General features: G+C 38.0%; 1 pseudogene; it reads right to left on the bottom strand.

Moving 5' to 3' along the window:
* Positions 1 to 269: 269 nt before the first annotated feature.
* On the bottom strand, positions 270 to 15,172 carry LOC146914898 (uncharacterized; annotated as a pseudogene).
* Positions 15,173 to 16,856: the final 1,684 nt, after the last annotated feature.

Below are 16,856 nucleotides of genomic sequence, written 5' to 3'. Positions count from 1 at the left end.
CCTTTTTCTTCTTCTAAGTGCATTATCTTAGGATATTTTGAACGCTCAAATGCATACAGACTGTATAACTCTGAAACTAAATAGGTTGAAGAATCAATACACGTCAAGTTTGATGTCTAAGATTCTGACAATGAAATGTTAGAGCAATTTGAGAATTCTACTGATAGGATTCAATTTAGTATTAGGACTGAAATAGTAAAATTCTGATGAGAAAGGGAAATATTATTTTCTGAATAATCCAGTTAGAGTTCAAATGTACAATGGATGAAAAATGAAAATTACGAGTGCAGAAAAGTTAAGATAGCCTAGATAATTCGAGACACCTAGAATCACCCAATGTAGTGAGACTACATACTAATTTTTCCTGTCCTCACTACTGAACTTTCCATCTCTATATATCCATCAGATTCACAATTATCAGTTATGATTCTGATTCTCTTCATTATTGTTTTGATCCTCTGTATTATTGTTTTGATCCTCTGCATTATTGTTTTGACTTTCTACATTATTGTTCCCTTGTTTCCTTTTATAGATTCTCTCAAAACTATCAATTCCTCCCCCTTCAAATATCTCCTTGTCCTCAAGTAGGAATCCTGGAAACTCTTTCCTGAACTTCTCCATGTGTTCCCATGAATTCTCAAACTCTGGTAAGCGTTCCCATTTGACCAGTACTTCAACATCTCCCTGTGCATTCCATCTCCGGTCCAAAACCTTCTCGGGACCCAGTTCTAGGTGCCAGTCTTCATTCATACAAGTCGGTAGTGGTTGGGGCTCAATGTTAGGGGTAATAGTTTTCTTCAATAATGATGCATGAAACACTGGATGGACCCTAGTGTCTTCTGGTAGCTTCAACTTATAGGCTACATCACCTATCCTCTGAAGCACTTCATAAGGCCCATAGTATCTAGGGCTAAGCTTTTGATTATATCTCTTAGCTAATTTTTCAGCTTATAAGGAGCTATTTTCAAATAAACCATCTCCCCCACCTCAAACTCTGCTTCTTTTCTATGTTTGTTTGCCTGAGCCCTCATTCTTTCATGTGCCTTGAGTTATTGCTCCTGCATTTCTCTTAGCATATTTCTTTCTACTGTCAACTTGTTCACCTCTTGCACTGCTGAGAAGCTTGCATCACCTCTGATTAACACGGGGGGTTTTCTTCCATATAACACTTCAAAAGGGGTACTTTGTAGTGATGCATGAAAATTGGTATTGTACCAATATTCTGCCCATGCCAGCCACTCATGTAACACCCTATTTCTAATAAGCGGTAAAACGCGTGAATACATCAGACATATTCTAGAAATAGATGCTACGTCTTCGAATCAAACCACAAAAATACATGCATAAAGATCATGTTGCATAACATAGCAGCGGAACATACATATAATCCATAAAACAACTACAAATCTCAACATAATACAAATGTATCCTCCAAACTTCAACAACAATAACATCTCAACTCCAAATACATAATCAAATGAAACAACATGCAAGAACTACCCTAGATCAGAGCCCTAATCTAGACACTTGCATAGATAAAAGAGGAACTCCACTCCTCGGCAACATCAAGCAAAACAAACTAAGCATCCTGCACTCCATCTACCCGTCCATACAGAAAGGTAGGTGGTAAACCACTGAGGGTTAGCATTACATCATCATAATCCATATAAAAAAAAAGGTTTAATATGAACATTGGAAATGAAAGAATATATTCAAGAATAACAAATCAAGCATGTATTCACAAGCATGCACAACCTACATATAATTCATCACTATCATTCCAAGTTCACCTTAGCGAATATATCATACACATATCACAACCTTACCTTGTCAATCAACAATTAACAATTCAATCCACAATTACAATTAGCAAAAATAAATCATCAAGCACATCTTAATGCAATTCAATCCACCAACAGTTTATGCAATGTCTCTAGACTCATCTAGATTCATGTGGTACCAAACACCTCAAGGTCGTCACCTTCGATGCAACAAAAACATCGTAATCACCTCCATTGGATATAAAATCCACCACCATCAGTCATGTATGCATGAACATATGAATCAACTACAAATGCATATGTTCACACAAACAATAATCACCTCACCATCACCAATACTTGTATATATGCAATCATTAACAATTCACCACCACATATCATATATACAATCACCAACAACATCCAAAAATCACACAACATGTAGTTGTCACATAAATACACCACCAATCATCTTCACATAACATATAATAACTCTCCATAAAGGATTCACAATCAATTGATTCTCAAAAATCATCTTTAGTCACGTTCGTCTCTCAAAATCACAACATTAAATTAATTGAACATTTGAGTCAAAACCAAGTAAACAAGCTCAATTGCCTATGCCTTGTATTCTCACAAGTAAACATTAAATTAATTGAACATTTGAGTCAAAACCAAGTAAACTCGTTTTCATCGGCCAAATGCGACGAATTCACAAAAAACTCAAAGTTCGTCTCATTTTGTCAGTTTTCACAAAATTTTCCATTTTCAAAGCAAAACAAGTTCAAACTTGATGGAACCAATCACAACCATTTTTAGAAATCATATAAACATTATGCAACTCTAATCCCACTTCAATTTCCGGAGAAAACGAGTTTTTGGAAATATCGACGTTTGGACCGTTTTTACAAAAGTTAGACGATTTTCACGAATTCAAGTCCAAACCAAATCAAATCATGTTCCAGTAGGATTAAAGGCATAAACAAAGGTTAATTAAGTCCAAAGAAACATTTTAGAAGTATTGGATTGGTCCCCAAAAGCTCAAACGAACAAAACAGAGAAGCTGTTTCTGGGCAATTTCGCTATTAGCGAAATCTGAGCTATTAGCGAAATTCTTCAGACAATTTCGCTATTAGCGAAATTTTCGACAACAGCGAAAAAAGTCCAGAGAGTTTCGCTATTAGCGAAATTCTGGCGAATTTCTTCAGCTGTTACGGGTTTCACACTATTTTCACCAAAAATCCCATTTTTCAAATCCCCAACTCCCAAACCATGTTCCAGAAAATGTTTATGGGTCAAAATAGGTTCAATACACTTAAACAAACATGAATCATGCATTAGAAACAACAATTTGGCTCATTTCATCAAAATCATTGAATTTTCCCAAAAACCAACACAACAACAAATTTCTCTCCAAATCCATAAATAACGATTCCAGTCATAGTAATTTGATTCCAACAGTTCAACAATCATCAACAACAACTAATGAACACAAATTCATGCACAATTCATCACTACAACTTCATTTTTCATCAAATTTGCTCAAGAACACAAAGCACCAACAACTATGCATTTGAACATGTTAATTCACATACTAACTTGCAATTATCATACAAATCATGTTCTCAAACATAACAACAATAATCATGCACGAATTTACAACAATTAGAGTTAATTCATCAATTTAACAAAAATGGGTAAAGAAAAAAAAAAGATGAATTATGGTTGAAACCTAACCCTCTTACCTCTAGCACCAAGATTCTCTAACCCAAGCTTCAATTTAGCTCCTAGATGATGAATCCCCTCTTTGCCTTCTAACCCTTGTTCTTGTTCTTCCCTCTAGCCTCTATCTCTTCTCTTCTCAAATGAAAATGAAATGAAAATGTTTGTAACCCTATCTCTTCTCACTAACATTAGTTTATAAAGGCTTACTTAATGGGCTTATCTCACAAACCTTAATGGGCCTAACCCATTTCTAATTCAACCTCAAAATGTTACTACTCACTTACCGGTAAAATATAACCCTAACGGTCACTTAACGGTAAATAAAATAATTACGACACCCTCTAGTAACTTGGTAAAATAGTAACTCTCACTAAACACTAAAAAAAAAAATAACTTCATGCAAAATTACAAAATTACCCCTACTCTAAAAATGACCAAAATGCCCTTAAGTCCAAAATGACTAAAATACCCTTCTAACACCGAATTCTACGATTCCCAACCAAAAATACACACAGAGGCAAATAATCACACATGAGCACATATAACAGACATAAATAATAAATAAAATAAATCTAGCGAAAAATCGGGCTGTTACAACTCTCCCCCACTAAAAAGAATTTTCGCCCTCGAAAATTACCTGAAGGAAACAACTCTGGATACGCAACCCTCATCCTACTCTCCGATTCCCAAGTGGCACTCTCACCAGTCGGTCCAACCCAAATCACTTTAACCAAAACGACCTCCTTGCCACGCAAACGTTTCACTTCACGATCGTCAATCCTCACTGGCCAAGTCTCAACAGTCAAATTATCCCTTACTTCCAAATCATCCACTTGAATCACATGAGACGCATCATACACATACTTCCGCAACTGAGACACATGAAACACATCATGAAGATTCGACAAAGATGGTGGTAAGGCAATCCGATACGCTACAACCCCAACCTTCTCAACAATCTCAAAGGGTCCAACAAAACGAGGAGTCAACTTCCGACACTTCAAAGCACGACCAACACCGGTTACAGGATTAACTCTTAGAAACACATGCTCACCAACCTGAAACTCAAGGTCCTTCCTCCTCTTGTCATGATAACTCTTCTGCCTACTCTGAGATGCTTTCATCTTCTCTTGGATCATCTTAATCTTTTCCGTAGTCTCTTGCACAACATCCGGTCCTAACAAAACACTTTCTCCTGACTCATACCAACACAAAGGAGTCCTACACCTCCGACCATACAAAGCCTCAAATGGTGCCATTCCGATACTAGAATGAAAACTGTTGTTGTAAGTGAACTCAATCAACGGTAAACATTCAATCCAACTGACACCTTGCTCCAACACACAAGCTCTCAACAAATCTTCCAAACTCTGAATAGTCCTCTCCGTCTGACCATCAGTCTGCGGATGATAAGCAGAACTCAACCTCAACTTAGTCCCTAAAGCATCTTGCAAACTCTCCCAAAACTTGGAAGTAAACCTCGGATCCCGATCCGACACAATACTAGGAGGAACACCATGCAATCTAACAATCTGCTCAATGTAGATCTCAGCCAACTTCGCCAGACATACCGGTCTTAATAGGAACAAAATGTACCGACTTTGTCAACCGATCAACAATCACCCAAATAGAGTCAAAACCCTTAACAGTCTTGGGCAATGCTCCAACAAAGTCCATTGATATACTATCCCACTTCCACTCTGGCACAAACAACGGTTGCATCAAATCTGACGGTCTCTGATGTTCAATCTTAGATTTCTGACAAACCAAACAAGCATACACAAATCCCGCAACATCCTTCTTCATTCCAGGCCACCAAAACAACTTCTTCAAATCCTGATACATCTTAGTCGTTCCTAGATGAATACTCAAACTACTTCTATGACCTTCTTCCAAAATCCTTCTCTTAAGCTCAAGAACTCTCGGTACACAAACACGATCACGAAACATCAAAACACCGTTCTCATCCACGATCAACCAACTCCAAATCTTCCTTCTGGCCATTCTTAATCTCTTCCAATATATTACTTGTCAGCTTCAACATTCCCAACCTCACACCATCTGGCGTCAACTCACTAACCAAACTCAAATCTCGAAACTGTTCAATCAACTCCAACTCTTTCACCATTGAAGCAGACATATGCAACGACTTCCTACTTAAAGCATTAGTAACAACATTCGCCTTCCCAGGATGGTAACTCAATTGAAAATCAAAATCCTTAAGATACTCTAACCATCTCATCTGCCTCAAATTCAACTCCTTCTAGTCGAACAAATACTTCAAACTCTTGTGATCACTGAACACCTCAAACTTAGAACCATACATATAATGCCTCCAAATCTTCAATACATACACAACAGCTGCCAATTCCAAATCATGAGTCGGATAATTCTTCTCATGCACTTTCAACTGCCTTGAAGCATAAGCCACAACTTGACGATTCTGCATAAGCACACCACCAAGACCCATCTTAGAAGCATCACAATACACAACAAACGATTCCTTCGGATTCGGCAAAATCAACACTGGAGCTGAAGCCAACCTCTTCTTCAACTCTTGGAAACTCTTCTCACACTTAGCATCCCAAACATAAGCTTGTCCTTTCCGAGTCAAATGCGTCAAGGGCAACGCCAACTTAGAGAATCCCTCAATGAACCTCCGATAATAACCTGCCAATCCAAGAAAACTTCTAACTTCAAAAACAGACTTAGGTGATTCCCACTGAAACACCGCATCAACCTTCGACGGATCCACGGCAATACCACCTTTAGAAATCACATGACCAAGGAAACTCACTTCCCGCAACCAAAACTCACACTTCGACAACTTAGCAAACAACTTCTTCTCCTTCAACACTCCCAACACAATCCTCAAATGCTCGGCATGCTCTTCTTCAGACTTCGAATACACCAAAATATCATCTATGAACACCACCACAAAACGGTCCAGAAAAGGATGAAATATTTTATTCATATATTCCATGAAAACACCTGGCGCATTAGATACTCCAAATGGCATCACAGAATAATCATAGTGTCCATACCTCATTCTGAATGCAGTTTTGGATATATCTTCCGCCTTCACTCTAATCTGATGATATCCTGATCTCAAGTCAATCTTGCTGAACACTTCTGCATCAACCAACCGATCCATCAAATCATCAATCCTCGGGAGCGGATACCGATTCTTGATTGTCACTTTGTTCAACTGCCGATAATCCACACATAACCTCATGCTTCCATCTTTCTTCTTAACCAACAACACAGGAGCACCCCACGGAGAAACACTCGGCCTGATAAACTGCTTCTCGAGCAACTCTTCCAACTGCTTCTTTAACTCACCCAACTCTGATGCAGACATCCGATAAGGCGCAATCGAAATAGGACTCATTCCCGGAACCAAATCAATTACAAACGCAACTTCCCTCTTCGGCGGCAACTCGGTAATGTCGTTCGGAAAAACTTCTGGAAACTCTTGCACTACCGACAAATCACCAACCCCTTTCTCACTACTTTCCTTCAAGGAAGCAAACATCATGAACACACTAGCTTCACCGTCCAAAGACTTCTTCACTTGCTCCGCGGTTAAGAACTTTTCACCTTCCTCAGCTACTGGCTTAGAAAACGTGACACTCTTGGTCAAACAATTAATGTTAACACCAAAAGTCAACATCCAATCCATACCGAAAATCACGTCCATATGCTTCAACGGAAGACACACAAGATCCAACTCAAAATCCACATTACCAAAACTAACAGGACACTTAGCACACACAAAAGAAGTAGTCACCGAACCACTAGCCAGGGTGTCAATAACCATCCCACGAGACAACGGAGTCACAACCAAACCTAAACGTTCAACACAACTAACCGCAATAAAAGAATGCGTAGCACCAGTATCAATAATTGCAATCAAAGGAGTACTATTGATAAAACACATACCTCAGATGAGATTATCCGGATGCTCCACCTCATCCGCATTCAATGCGAACACCTTTCCCGCCGCCTTCTTCGGCTTGGTACACTTAGTACTGATATGCCCCTTCTCACCACAATTGTAGCAAGTGATCTCCTTCTTGCACTCAACAGCCTGTGACCTGCTTCTCCACACTTGTAGCATTTCTCACCACCCTTGCAATCATTAGCAAAATGACCCAATGTACCACACTTGTAGCACCTCACCTCAGCAACATTCACCTTAGTGCCTCCACCAGATTCTCTCTTCTTGCCTTTGTCCTTGTTGTACGGCTTCCCCAAACCATGACCCTTTCCTTTCTTCTCATTCTGAGCCTTGTAGTGATTAACCTTAGCCCTTCCAGCATCATCAAACATACGGCACTTATGCACTAAAGTATCAAAATCACGGATCTCCTGAATACACATATACTGATAGTGTCGGGCCTCAAAACGCTTTCAAACTTCACACACTTAGTAACCATAGCATCCTCCGCATTGATGTACGGACAAAACCTCGAAAGCTCCTCAAACTTCGCTGCATACTCAGCCACCGAACGGTTCTCTTGCTTCAAGTTCAAGAATTCCACTTCCTTCTTGGTCCTCAAATCCTCAGGAAAGTACTTCCTCAAAAACTCAGTCTTGAACCTAGCCCAAGTCACAGCTCCACCAGCCTCAAGCCTTCCCTTAGCATTGGTCCACCAATACTCAGCCTCCTCAGCAAGCATGTGAGTAGCCAACCTGACCTTCTGATCCTCACTAGTCACCATAGCACGAAAGATCCTCTTCATGGCTTGTATCCAACTCTGAGCTCCATCCGGGTCATACCTACCCTTGAACGTCGTCGGACGGTTTCGCAAGAAACAATCCAACCTCCGCTCCTCCGCCTCACCAGGATCACGATGACCAACCGCCGCCTGCTCATTAACCTGAGCCAACACCTGAGCCATCAAAGTCAAAGCCTGAGCAATTGCTCCATCATCTCTACAACCGGCCATCTCACTTCTACACAAAACCAACCAACAGATAAGAACAACAGCACAACAACACAAGAACAAGTACCGAAGGTAACTCATTACCATTCGTATACTAACAGGGAGTATCAACAAACACTAGTCTACTAGTCTGGACAAGACTAACCAGGCTCTGATACCAACTTGTAACACCCTATTTCTAATAAGCGGTAAATCGCGTGAATACATCAGACATATTCTAGAAATAGATACTACGTCTTCGAATCAAACCACAAAAATACATGCATAAAGATCATGTTACATAACATAGCAGCGGAACATACATATAATCCATAAAACAACTACAAATCTCAACATAATACAAATGTATCCTCCAAACTTCAACAACAATAACATCTCAACTCCAAATACAATATCAAATGAAACAACATGCAGGAACTACCCTAGATCAGAGCCCTAATCTAGACACTTGCATAGATAAAAGAGGAACTCCACTCCTCGGCAACATCAAGCAAAACAGACTAAGCATCCTGCACTCCATCTACCCGTCCATACAGAAAGGTAGGTGGTAAACCACTGAGGGTTAACATTACATCATCATAATCCATATTAAAAAAGGTTTAATATGAACATTGGAAATGAAAGAATATATTCAAGAATAACAAATCAAGCATGTATTCACAAGCATGCACAACCTACATATAATTCATCACTATCATTCCAAGTTCACCTTAGCGAATATATCATACACATATCACAACCTTACCTTGTCAATCAACAATTAACAATTCAATCCACAATTACAATTAGCAAAAATCAATCATCAAGCACATCTTAATGCAATTCAATCCACCAACAGTTTATGCAATGTCTCTAGACTCATCTAGATGCATGTGGTACCAAACACCTCAAGGTCGTCACCTTCGATGCAACAAAAACATCGTAATCACCTCCATTGGATATAAAATCCACCACCATCAGTCATGTATGCATGAACATATGACTCAACTACAAATGCATATGTTCACACAAACAATAATCACCTCACCATCACCAATACTTGTATATATGCAATCATTAACAATTCACCACCACATATCATATATACAATCACCAACAACATCCAAAAATCACACAATATGTAGTTGTCACATAAATACACCACCAATCATCTTCACATAACATATAATAACTCTCCATAAAGGATTCACAATCAATTGATTCTCAAAAATCATCTTTAGTCACGTTCGTCTCTCAAAATCACAACATTAAATTAATTGAACATTTGAGTCAAAACCAAGTAAACAAGCTCAATTTCCTATGCCTTGTATTCTCACAATTCACATATGTGTGCAGTAGAGGTTACATAAGCATTTCATCGGCCAAATTCGACGAATTCACAAAAAACTCAAAGTTCGTCTCATTTTGTCAGTTTTCACAAAATTTTCCATTTTCAAAGCAAAACAAGTTCAAACTTGATGGAACCAATCACAACCATTTTTAGAAATCATATAAACATTATTCAACTCTAATCCCACTTCAATTTCCGGAGAAAACGAGTTTTTGGAAAAATCGACGTTAGGACCGTTTTTACAAAAGTTAGACGATTTTCACGAATTCAAGTCCAAACCAAATCAAATCATGTTCCAGTAGGATTAAAGGCATAAACAGAGGTTAATTAAGTCCAAAGAAACATTTTAGAAGTATTGGATTGGTCCCCAAAAGCTCAAATGAACAAAACAGAAAAGCTGTTTCTGGGCAATTTCGCTATTAGCGAAATCTGAGCTATTAGCGAAATTCTTCAGACAATTTCGCTATTAGCGAAATTTTCGCCAACAGCGAAAAAAGTCCAGAGAGTTTCGCTATTAGCGAAATTCTGGCGAATTTCTTCAACTGTTACGGGTTTCACACTATTTTCACCCAAAATCCCATTTTTCAAATCCCCAACTCCCAAACCATGTTCCAAAAAATGTTTATGGGTCAAAATAGGTTCAATACACTTAAACAAACATGAATCATGCATTAGAAACAACAATTTGACTCATTTCATCAAAATCATTGAATTTTCTCAAAAACCAACACAACCACAAATTTCTCCCCAAATCCATAAATAACGATTCCAGTCATAGTAATTTGATTCCAACAGTTCAACAATCATCAACAACAACTAATGAACACAAATTCATGCACAATTCATCACTACAACTTCATTTTTCATCAAATTTGCTCAAGAACACAAAGCATCAACAACTATGCATTTGAACATGTTAATTCACATACTAACTTGCAATTATCATACAAATCATGTTCTCAAACATAACAACAATAATCATGCACGAATTTACAACAATTAGAGTTAATTCATCAATTTAACAAAAATGGGTAAAGAAAAAAAAAAGATGAATTATGGTTGAAACCTAACCCTCTTACCTCTAGCACCAAGATTCTCTAACCCAAGCTTCAATTTAGCTCCTAGATGATGAATCCCTTCTTTGCCTTCTAACCCTTGTTCTTGTTCTTCCCTCTAGCCTCTATCTCTTCTCTTCTCAAATGAAAATCAAATGAAAATGTTTGTAACCCTATCTCTTCTCACTAACATTAGTTCATAAAGGCTTACTTAATGGGCTTATCTCACAAACCTTAATGGGCCTAACCCATTTCTAATTCAACCTCAAAATGTTACTACTCACTTACCGGTAAAATATAACCTTAACGGTCACTTAACGGTAAATAAAATAATTACTACACCCTCTAGTAACTTGGTAAAATAGTAACTCTCACTAAACACTAAAAAAAAATAACTTCCTGCAAAATTACAAAATTACCCCTACTCTCAAAATGACCTAAAGGCCCTTAAGTCCAAAATGACTAAAATACCCTTCTAACACCGAATTCTACGATTCCCAACCAAAAATACACACAGAGGCAAATAATCACACATGAGCACATATAGCACACATAAATAATAAATAAAATAAATCTAGCGAAAAATCGGGCTGTTACAACTTAGGCCACTGCTTTGGTTGCCTTCATGTCACACACCTTAAATATGTCTCTAAGCATCTATTCACAACTTTAGTCTGTCCATCAGACTGAGGGTGATATGCACTACTGTATTTCAGCTTTGTACCTGCCTGCTTAAATAACTCTGACCAGAAGATACTTAAAAAGACCTTATCCCTGTCTGATACTATTGAACTGGGAAATCCGTGTAATCTGACAATCTCTCTAACAAAGAGGTCAGCTATATCCTTCACTGTATAGGGATGACTGACAGGTAAAAAATGAGCATACTTGGTTAATCTATCCACCACCACCATAATAGTGTCAATACCTTGAGCCTTGGGTAATCCTCCTATGAAATCCATGGAGATATCTGTCCAAATTTGAGTAGGCACGGGTAAAGGTTGAACCAAACATCCAGGGCTGATAGTTTGATATTTATTTCTTTGACATACTTCACACGCTTCCACATAATTCTTGATACTTTTTCTCATACCTTCCCAATACACCACACTAGAGATTTTTTTTGTAGGTTCTAAGGTAACCAGAATGGCCCCCACTGGCTGTATCATGAAACTCATGCAAAATCCAAGCTATCCTATGTGATTTCTTCGGTAGCACAATTCTTCCTTCATGGTATAGTTTTCCACCCTTCAATTGGTACCCTGTTTGACTCTTAGGATCAGCAATTAAAGCTTGTACTATGCTCTTCAGTTTCTCATCCCCATTCACCTCTTCATCTAACCCATCCCATGCTTCACACTGCACCATTGTGATATTAGTATATAGCATCTGCCTTGACAGTGCATCAGCAACACTATTTTCCTTCCCAGGTTTATACTTAACTTCAAAATCATATCCCATCAATTTTGCTAACCACTTCTGTTGATCTCCTCCTAACACCTTCTGCTCAGTCAAAAATTTCAAGCTTTTCTGGTCGGTGTGTACTTGAAAATGCTTACTTAACAAGTAAGGTCTCCATTTTTGTATGGCCGTCACAATCGCCTTTAATTCCCTCTCATATACTGACTTCCCTTGAGCTCTTTCTGACAAGGTTTGACTCATGTAAGCCACTGGCCTTCCTTCCTGCATCAGTACAACTCCCACACCTTTTCCTGAAGCATCAGTATCTACTAAAAATTCCTTGTTGAAATTAGGCATGATAAGAACAGGTATAGTTGTCATAGCACTTTTCAGTGCTTCAAATGCTTGTTGAGCTTTTGCACCCGATTTAAAACTGTCCTTTTTTAACAATTGAGTCAAAGTTCATGATATTTTGCTATAATTCTTAACAAACTTTCTGTAATACCCAGTCAATCCTAAAAACCCCTTAAACTCTTTAGGTCCTTAGGATAAGGCCATTTCAACATATCCTCTATTTTCTTTGGATCAGCAGACACTCCTTTCCCTGAGATGATGTGGCCCAAATACTCAATTTCAACTTGGCCAAAGGAACATTTCTTCTGGTTAGCAAACAATTTATGACTTCTCAAAACTTGTAATATTTCCTTCAAATGTTTCACATGATCTTCCCTACTTGTACTGTATATCAAGATATCATCAAAAAATACCAATGCACATTTTCTCATGTATGGCCTCAACACTTCATTCATTAAGGCTTGAAAGGTTGAAGGTGCATTAGTTAAGCCAAAAGCCATGACCAAATATTCATAGTGGCCTTCATGAGTTCTGAAAGCAGTTTTTGCTATGTCACTGTCTTTCATTCTTATCTGGTGATATCCAGACTTCAGATCCAACTTAGAAAAAATAACAGCACCGCTAAGTTCATATAGAAATTCATCTATGACTGGTATAAGGAATTTGTTAGGGACAATTACCTTATTCAAAGCCCTGTAATCGGTGCAAAATCTCCATCCCCCATCTTTCTTTTTCACTAGCAAAACTGGACTAGAGAAAGGACTTGTACTATGTCTGATAATGCCTGCTTGGAGTATTTCCTTACAATTTTTTCTATCTCATTCTTTTGATAATAAGGGTACCTGTAGGGTCTTAAATTTGGAATGTTGGCATCTGGTTTTAGCATTATAGCATGATCATGATCCCTTTGAGGTGGCATGCTGTTAGGCATATTAAATACATCAGGAAATTCTTCCACAATACCTTGCCATTCTTCAGAATTCACTCCTTCTCCCTTATCCTCCTGCAATGTTTGAACATAAAAACCCACACCTTCTAGTGCTATTGTCTTCAATATAGCTTTCCAGGTAGCTATACTGGTATTTAGAGCCAATTTTGAAAAACCCACACCCATTGCAAGCATAATTTTCCAAAATTGGCTTCTATGTTGCCCAAGCTATCCAACCAATCCATTCCTAACACCATTTTTGTACCCCCTAAATCCATTAGAAAAAAATGTTGATGAAATTGTACCCCTTGAATTTGAAATTCCAGGTCTTCACACACCCCTTGCTTCTTCACTTTCTCGCCATTCCCCACTTCAATGATATAAGTAGGTGTATCTACTAACTTCAATTCCAGCTCTTCTACTAATCTTGAAGCTATAAAATTGCTTGTAACTCCAGAATCAATTAAGGTAAGTACCCTTCTGTCTCCTATTTCCACCCAAACTCTGAAGGATTTATTTGAAGTAAATCCTTCCTTGCTTTGTATGGACAATTGCAAGGTTTTTAACTCTTTTCTTTCCCCCTCTTCTCTCTTCACTTCTGCAACAGCCCACTCTTCCTCCTCTTCGTCACTACTACCTTCACACAATCTCAAATTCATGTGTTTGAACTTGCAAATGTGCTCTCTATTCCACTTATCCCCGCATTTAAAGCATAATCCCTTCTTACTTCTCTCCTCTAGCTCTGAAGGGTTTAACTTTTTTCCCTTGTACTTCTCATTATTCACCGTTGCCCCTTTCTCAACGTCCCTCCTAACATTACCGAAATCCCCCGGATCTCTAAATCTAGAGGTACCACCTCTCTCCTTCCAAGCAGTTCCTCTTCTAATCATAACTTCATTCTTCTCTTCAATGAGTAGGGCACGATCCATTATCTCAGCTAGATCGTGGCTCTCATAAAGCTTCAACTCTGCTTGAATTTCCTCCTTCAATCCATTCAAAAAAATTGAATCTAGCATTACTCTTTCTTCTTTGCGTAGGGGTGCTACCAACATTACAAACTTGTCTCTATATTCCATCACAGTACTCCTCTGTCTGAGGCTCAACAATGGTCCCAAAGGATTATGTAACAATCCTGGTTGAAACCTTCTTATGGCTGCCATCTTAAACTCCTCCCAGGTTCTCAATGGTGTTTGTTCTTCCCACCATTGAAACCAGTTCAAAGCCTTTTCCTCTATTTCTAACACCACTGTGTCCACCTTGTCCTGCACGCGTATTTCATTTAAACGAAAGTAGCGTTCAACCCGTACCAGCCACCCATACGCATCATCTCCCTTGAAAACCGAAATTTCCAATCTCCTCATACTTCCCACAAATCCCAATCGGTTCCCACCATCACGTCGTCATGGTCGTTCTCTTGATCCCAACGATGCTGTGTTGTTATCACTCCAATCGTCCTCTTCATCGCTGTGATTTCTTCTCTGTCCTTGTCGCCGGTGACGACGAACAATTTACTCTTGGATGAGCTGGCGAATCTGGTCCACTGTGACCTGAGGTCGTGCTTGCTGTTCCAATGCCAATTGACGAATCTGCTCCACCGTTGCTTCAATGTTGCTCACCCTTTGTTCAATTGCGTCAACTCTGTTTTCCATGGTGCTTCTCGTACTTACCATCCACTAACGAGATCGTAACCGAGGCTCTAGATACCAAATTGATAGGATTCAATTTAGTATTAGGACTGAAATAGTAAAATTCTGATGAGAAAGGGAAATATTATTTTCTGAATAATCCAGTTAGAGTTCAAATGGGATCTAACTATTGATTACAATGAATGACAAATGAAAATTACGAGTGCAGAAAAGTAAAGATAGCCTAGGTAATTCGAGACACATAGAATCTCCCAATGTAGTGAGACTATGGACTAATTTTTCCTGTCCTCACTACTGAACTTTCCTTCTCTATATATCTATCAGATTCACAATTATCAGTTATGATTCTGATTCTCTGCATTATTGTTTTGATCCTCTGCATTATTGTTTTGATCCTCTGCATTATTGTTTTGACTTTCTACATTATTGTTCCCTTGTTTCCTTTTATAGATTTTCTCAAAACTATCATCTACAGATATTGAGATCATAACTCATTCATCATCTAAGGAATAAGCAACTCTAGAAAAACTAGTAGCAACTCTAGATGATGTTGACGCCTCTGGATTGCCTGATGTTACCCTAATTGTTGATACATCATCTGGACAGCAAAAAGACACACCAGAAGTTGATGCTCCTTCTGGAAGCTCTTCTAAGTACAAAAGCTCACATCCAAAATATTTCATCATTGGAAACAAGAATTGTCTTAAAAAAGCAAGATATGAATTTAGTAATGAATCATATATGCTTAGACTTCTGTCAATGGTTGAGCCTACAAAGGTGGATGAAGCTTTCCGTGATTAAAGTTTGATTTTAGCTATACAAGAATAACTGAATCAAGTCCAAAGGAATGATGTTTTGGACTTAGTACTGAAGTTGGCAAGCAAAAATGTCATTTGAACAAAGTGGGTATTCAGAAACAAATTGAATGAGCAGGTTGAAATGGTAAGAAATAAGGCTAGACTTGTATCTCAAGGCTATAGTCAGGAAGAAGACATTGATTTAAGAGAAAATTACATCTACCTCCCTTAAGGTTTTATTAAATGACACTCACACCCCCTCTAGTTTGTAAAAAACATTTACCTCCCCTCATATTTACTTTGTTAGTCACCGTTACCAAACTTTCTAGCTTCCTTCCTCGCCACCTCTAAAATTGAAACCCATTCTTAAATTCCTTGTTAGTAATCGAAGCAAAATCCTTCATATTAGTCAAAATGATAGCATTGCAACATGAAATAAGAAAGATAGTATTTTTAAATGATAGATTCATAAATCGATTTGTCAGAACAAATTAAATTAATCAGTTGAATAAATCACCATCGATCGATTTATATTTGTTATCATGTGCTTAGTTATATTTTCTAGTCAAGTTTTCTTTCAAAATTTATTTATAGATTCATCTTTTTAATTGGCTGAACTGTGAATTTATAAAATTGAGATGATAAACTTCAAATTAAAATCCATGTTGGAATGAACTTGATACAGTACCAGGAAGAATAAAAGAAAACAGAATTTGTAACAAAAAAAAAAAAACATAATTTAAAGTGCAGCATGGATAAAAAGTTCAAGGTGAAGGGTCCCGGCAGAAGGAAAGCTACAGAGTTAACAGTGATTAAACGGTGTTAAAATGGAAGGGTGATGTTTGTCAATTTGATAATAAAATGAGGGAGGTTTTTGTTTAGTTTAAAACTAGAGGGGGTGTTTGTGTTAT

This window comes from Medicago sativa, chromosome 6, assembly GCF_051527215.1.
Source record: "Medicago sativa cultivar Bolivia chromosome 6, Bolivia_mono, whole genome shotgun sequence".
Lineage (NCBI taxonomy): Eukaryota > Viridiplantae > Streptophyta > Magnoliopsida > Fabales > Fabaceae > Medicago > Medicago sativa.
This window is presented reverse-complemented; position numbering and strand designations above follow the sequence as displayed.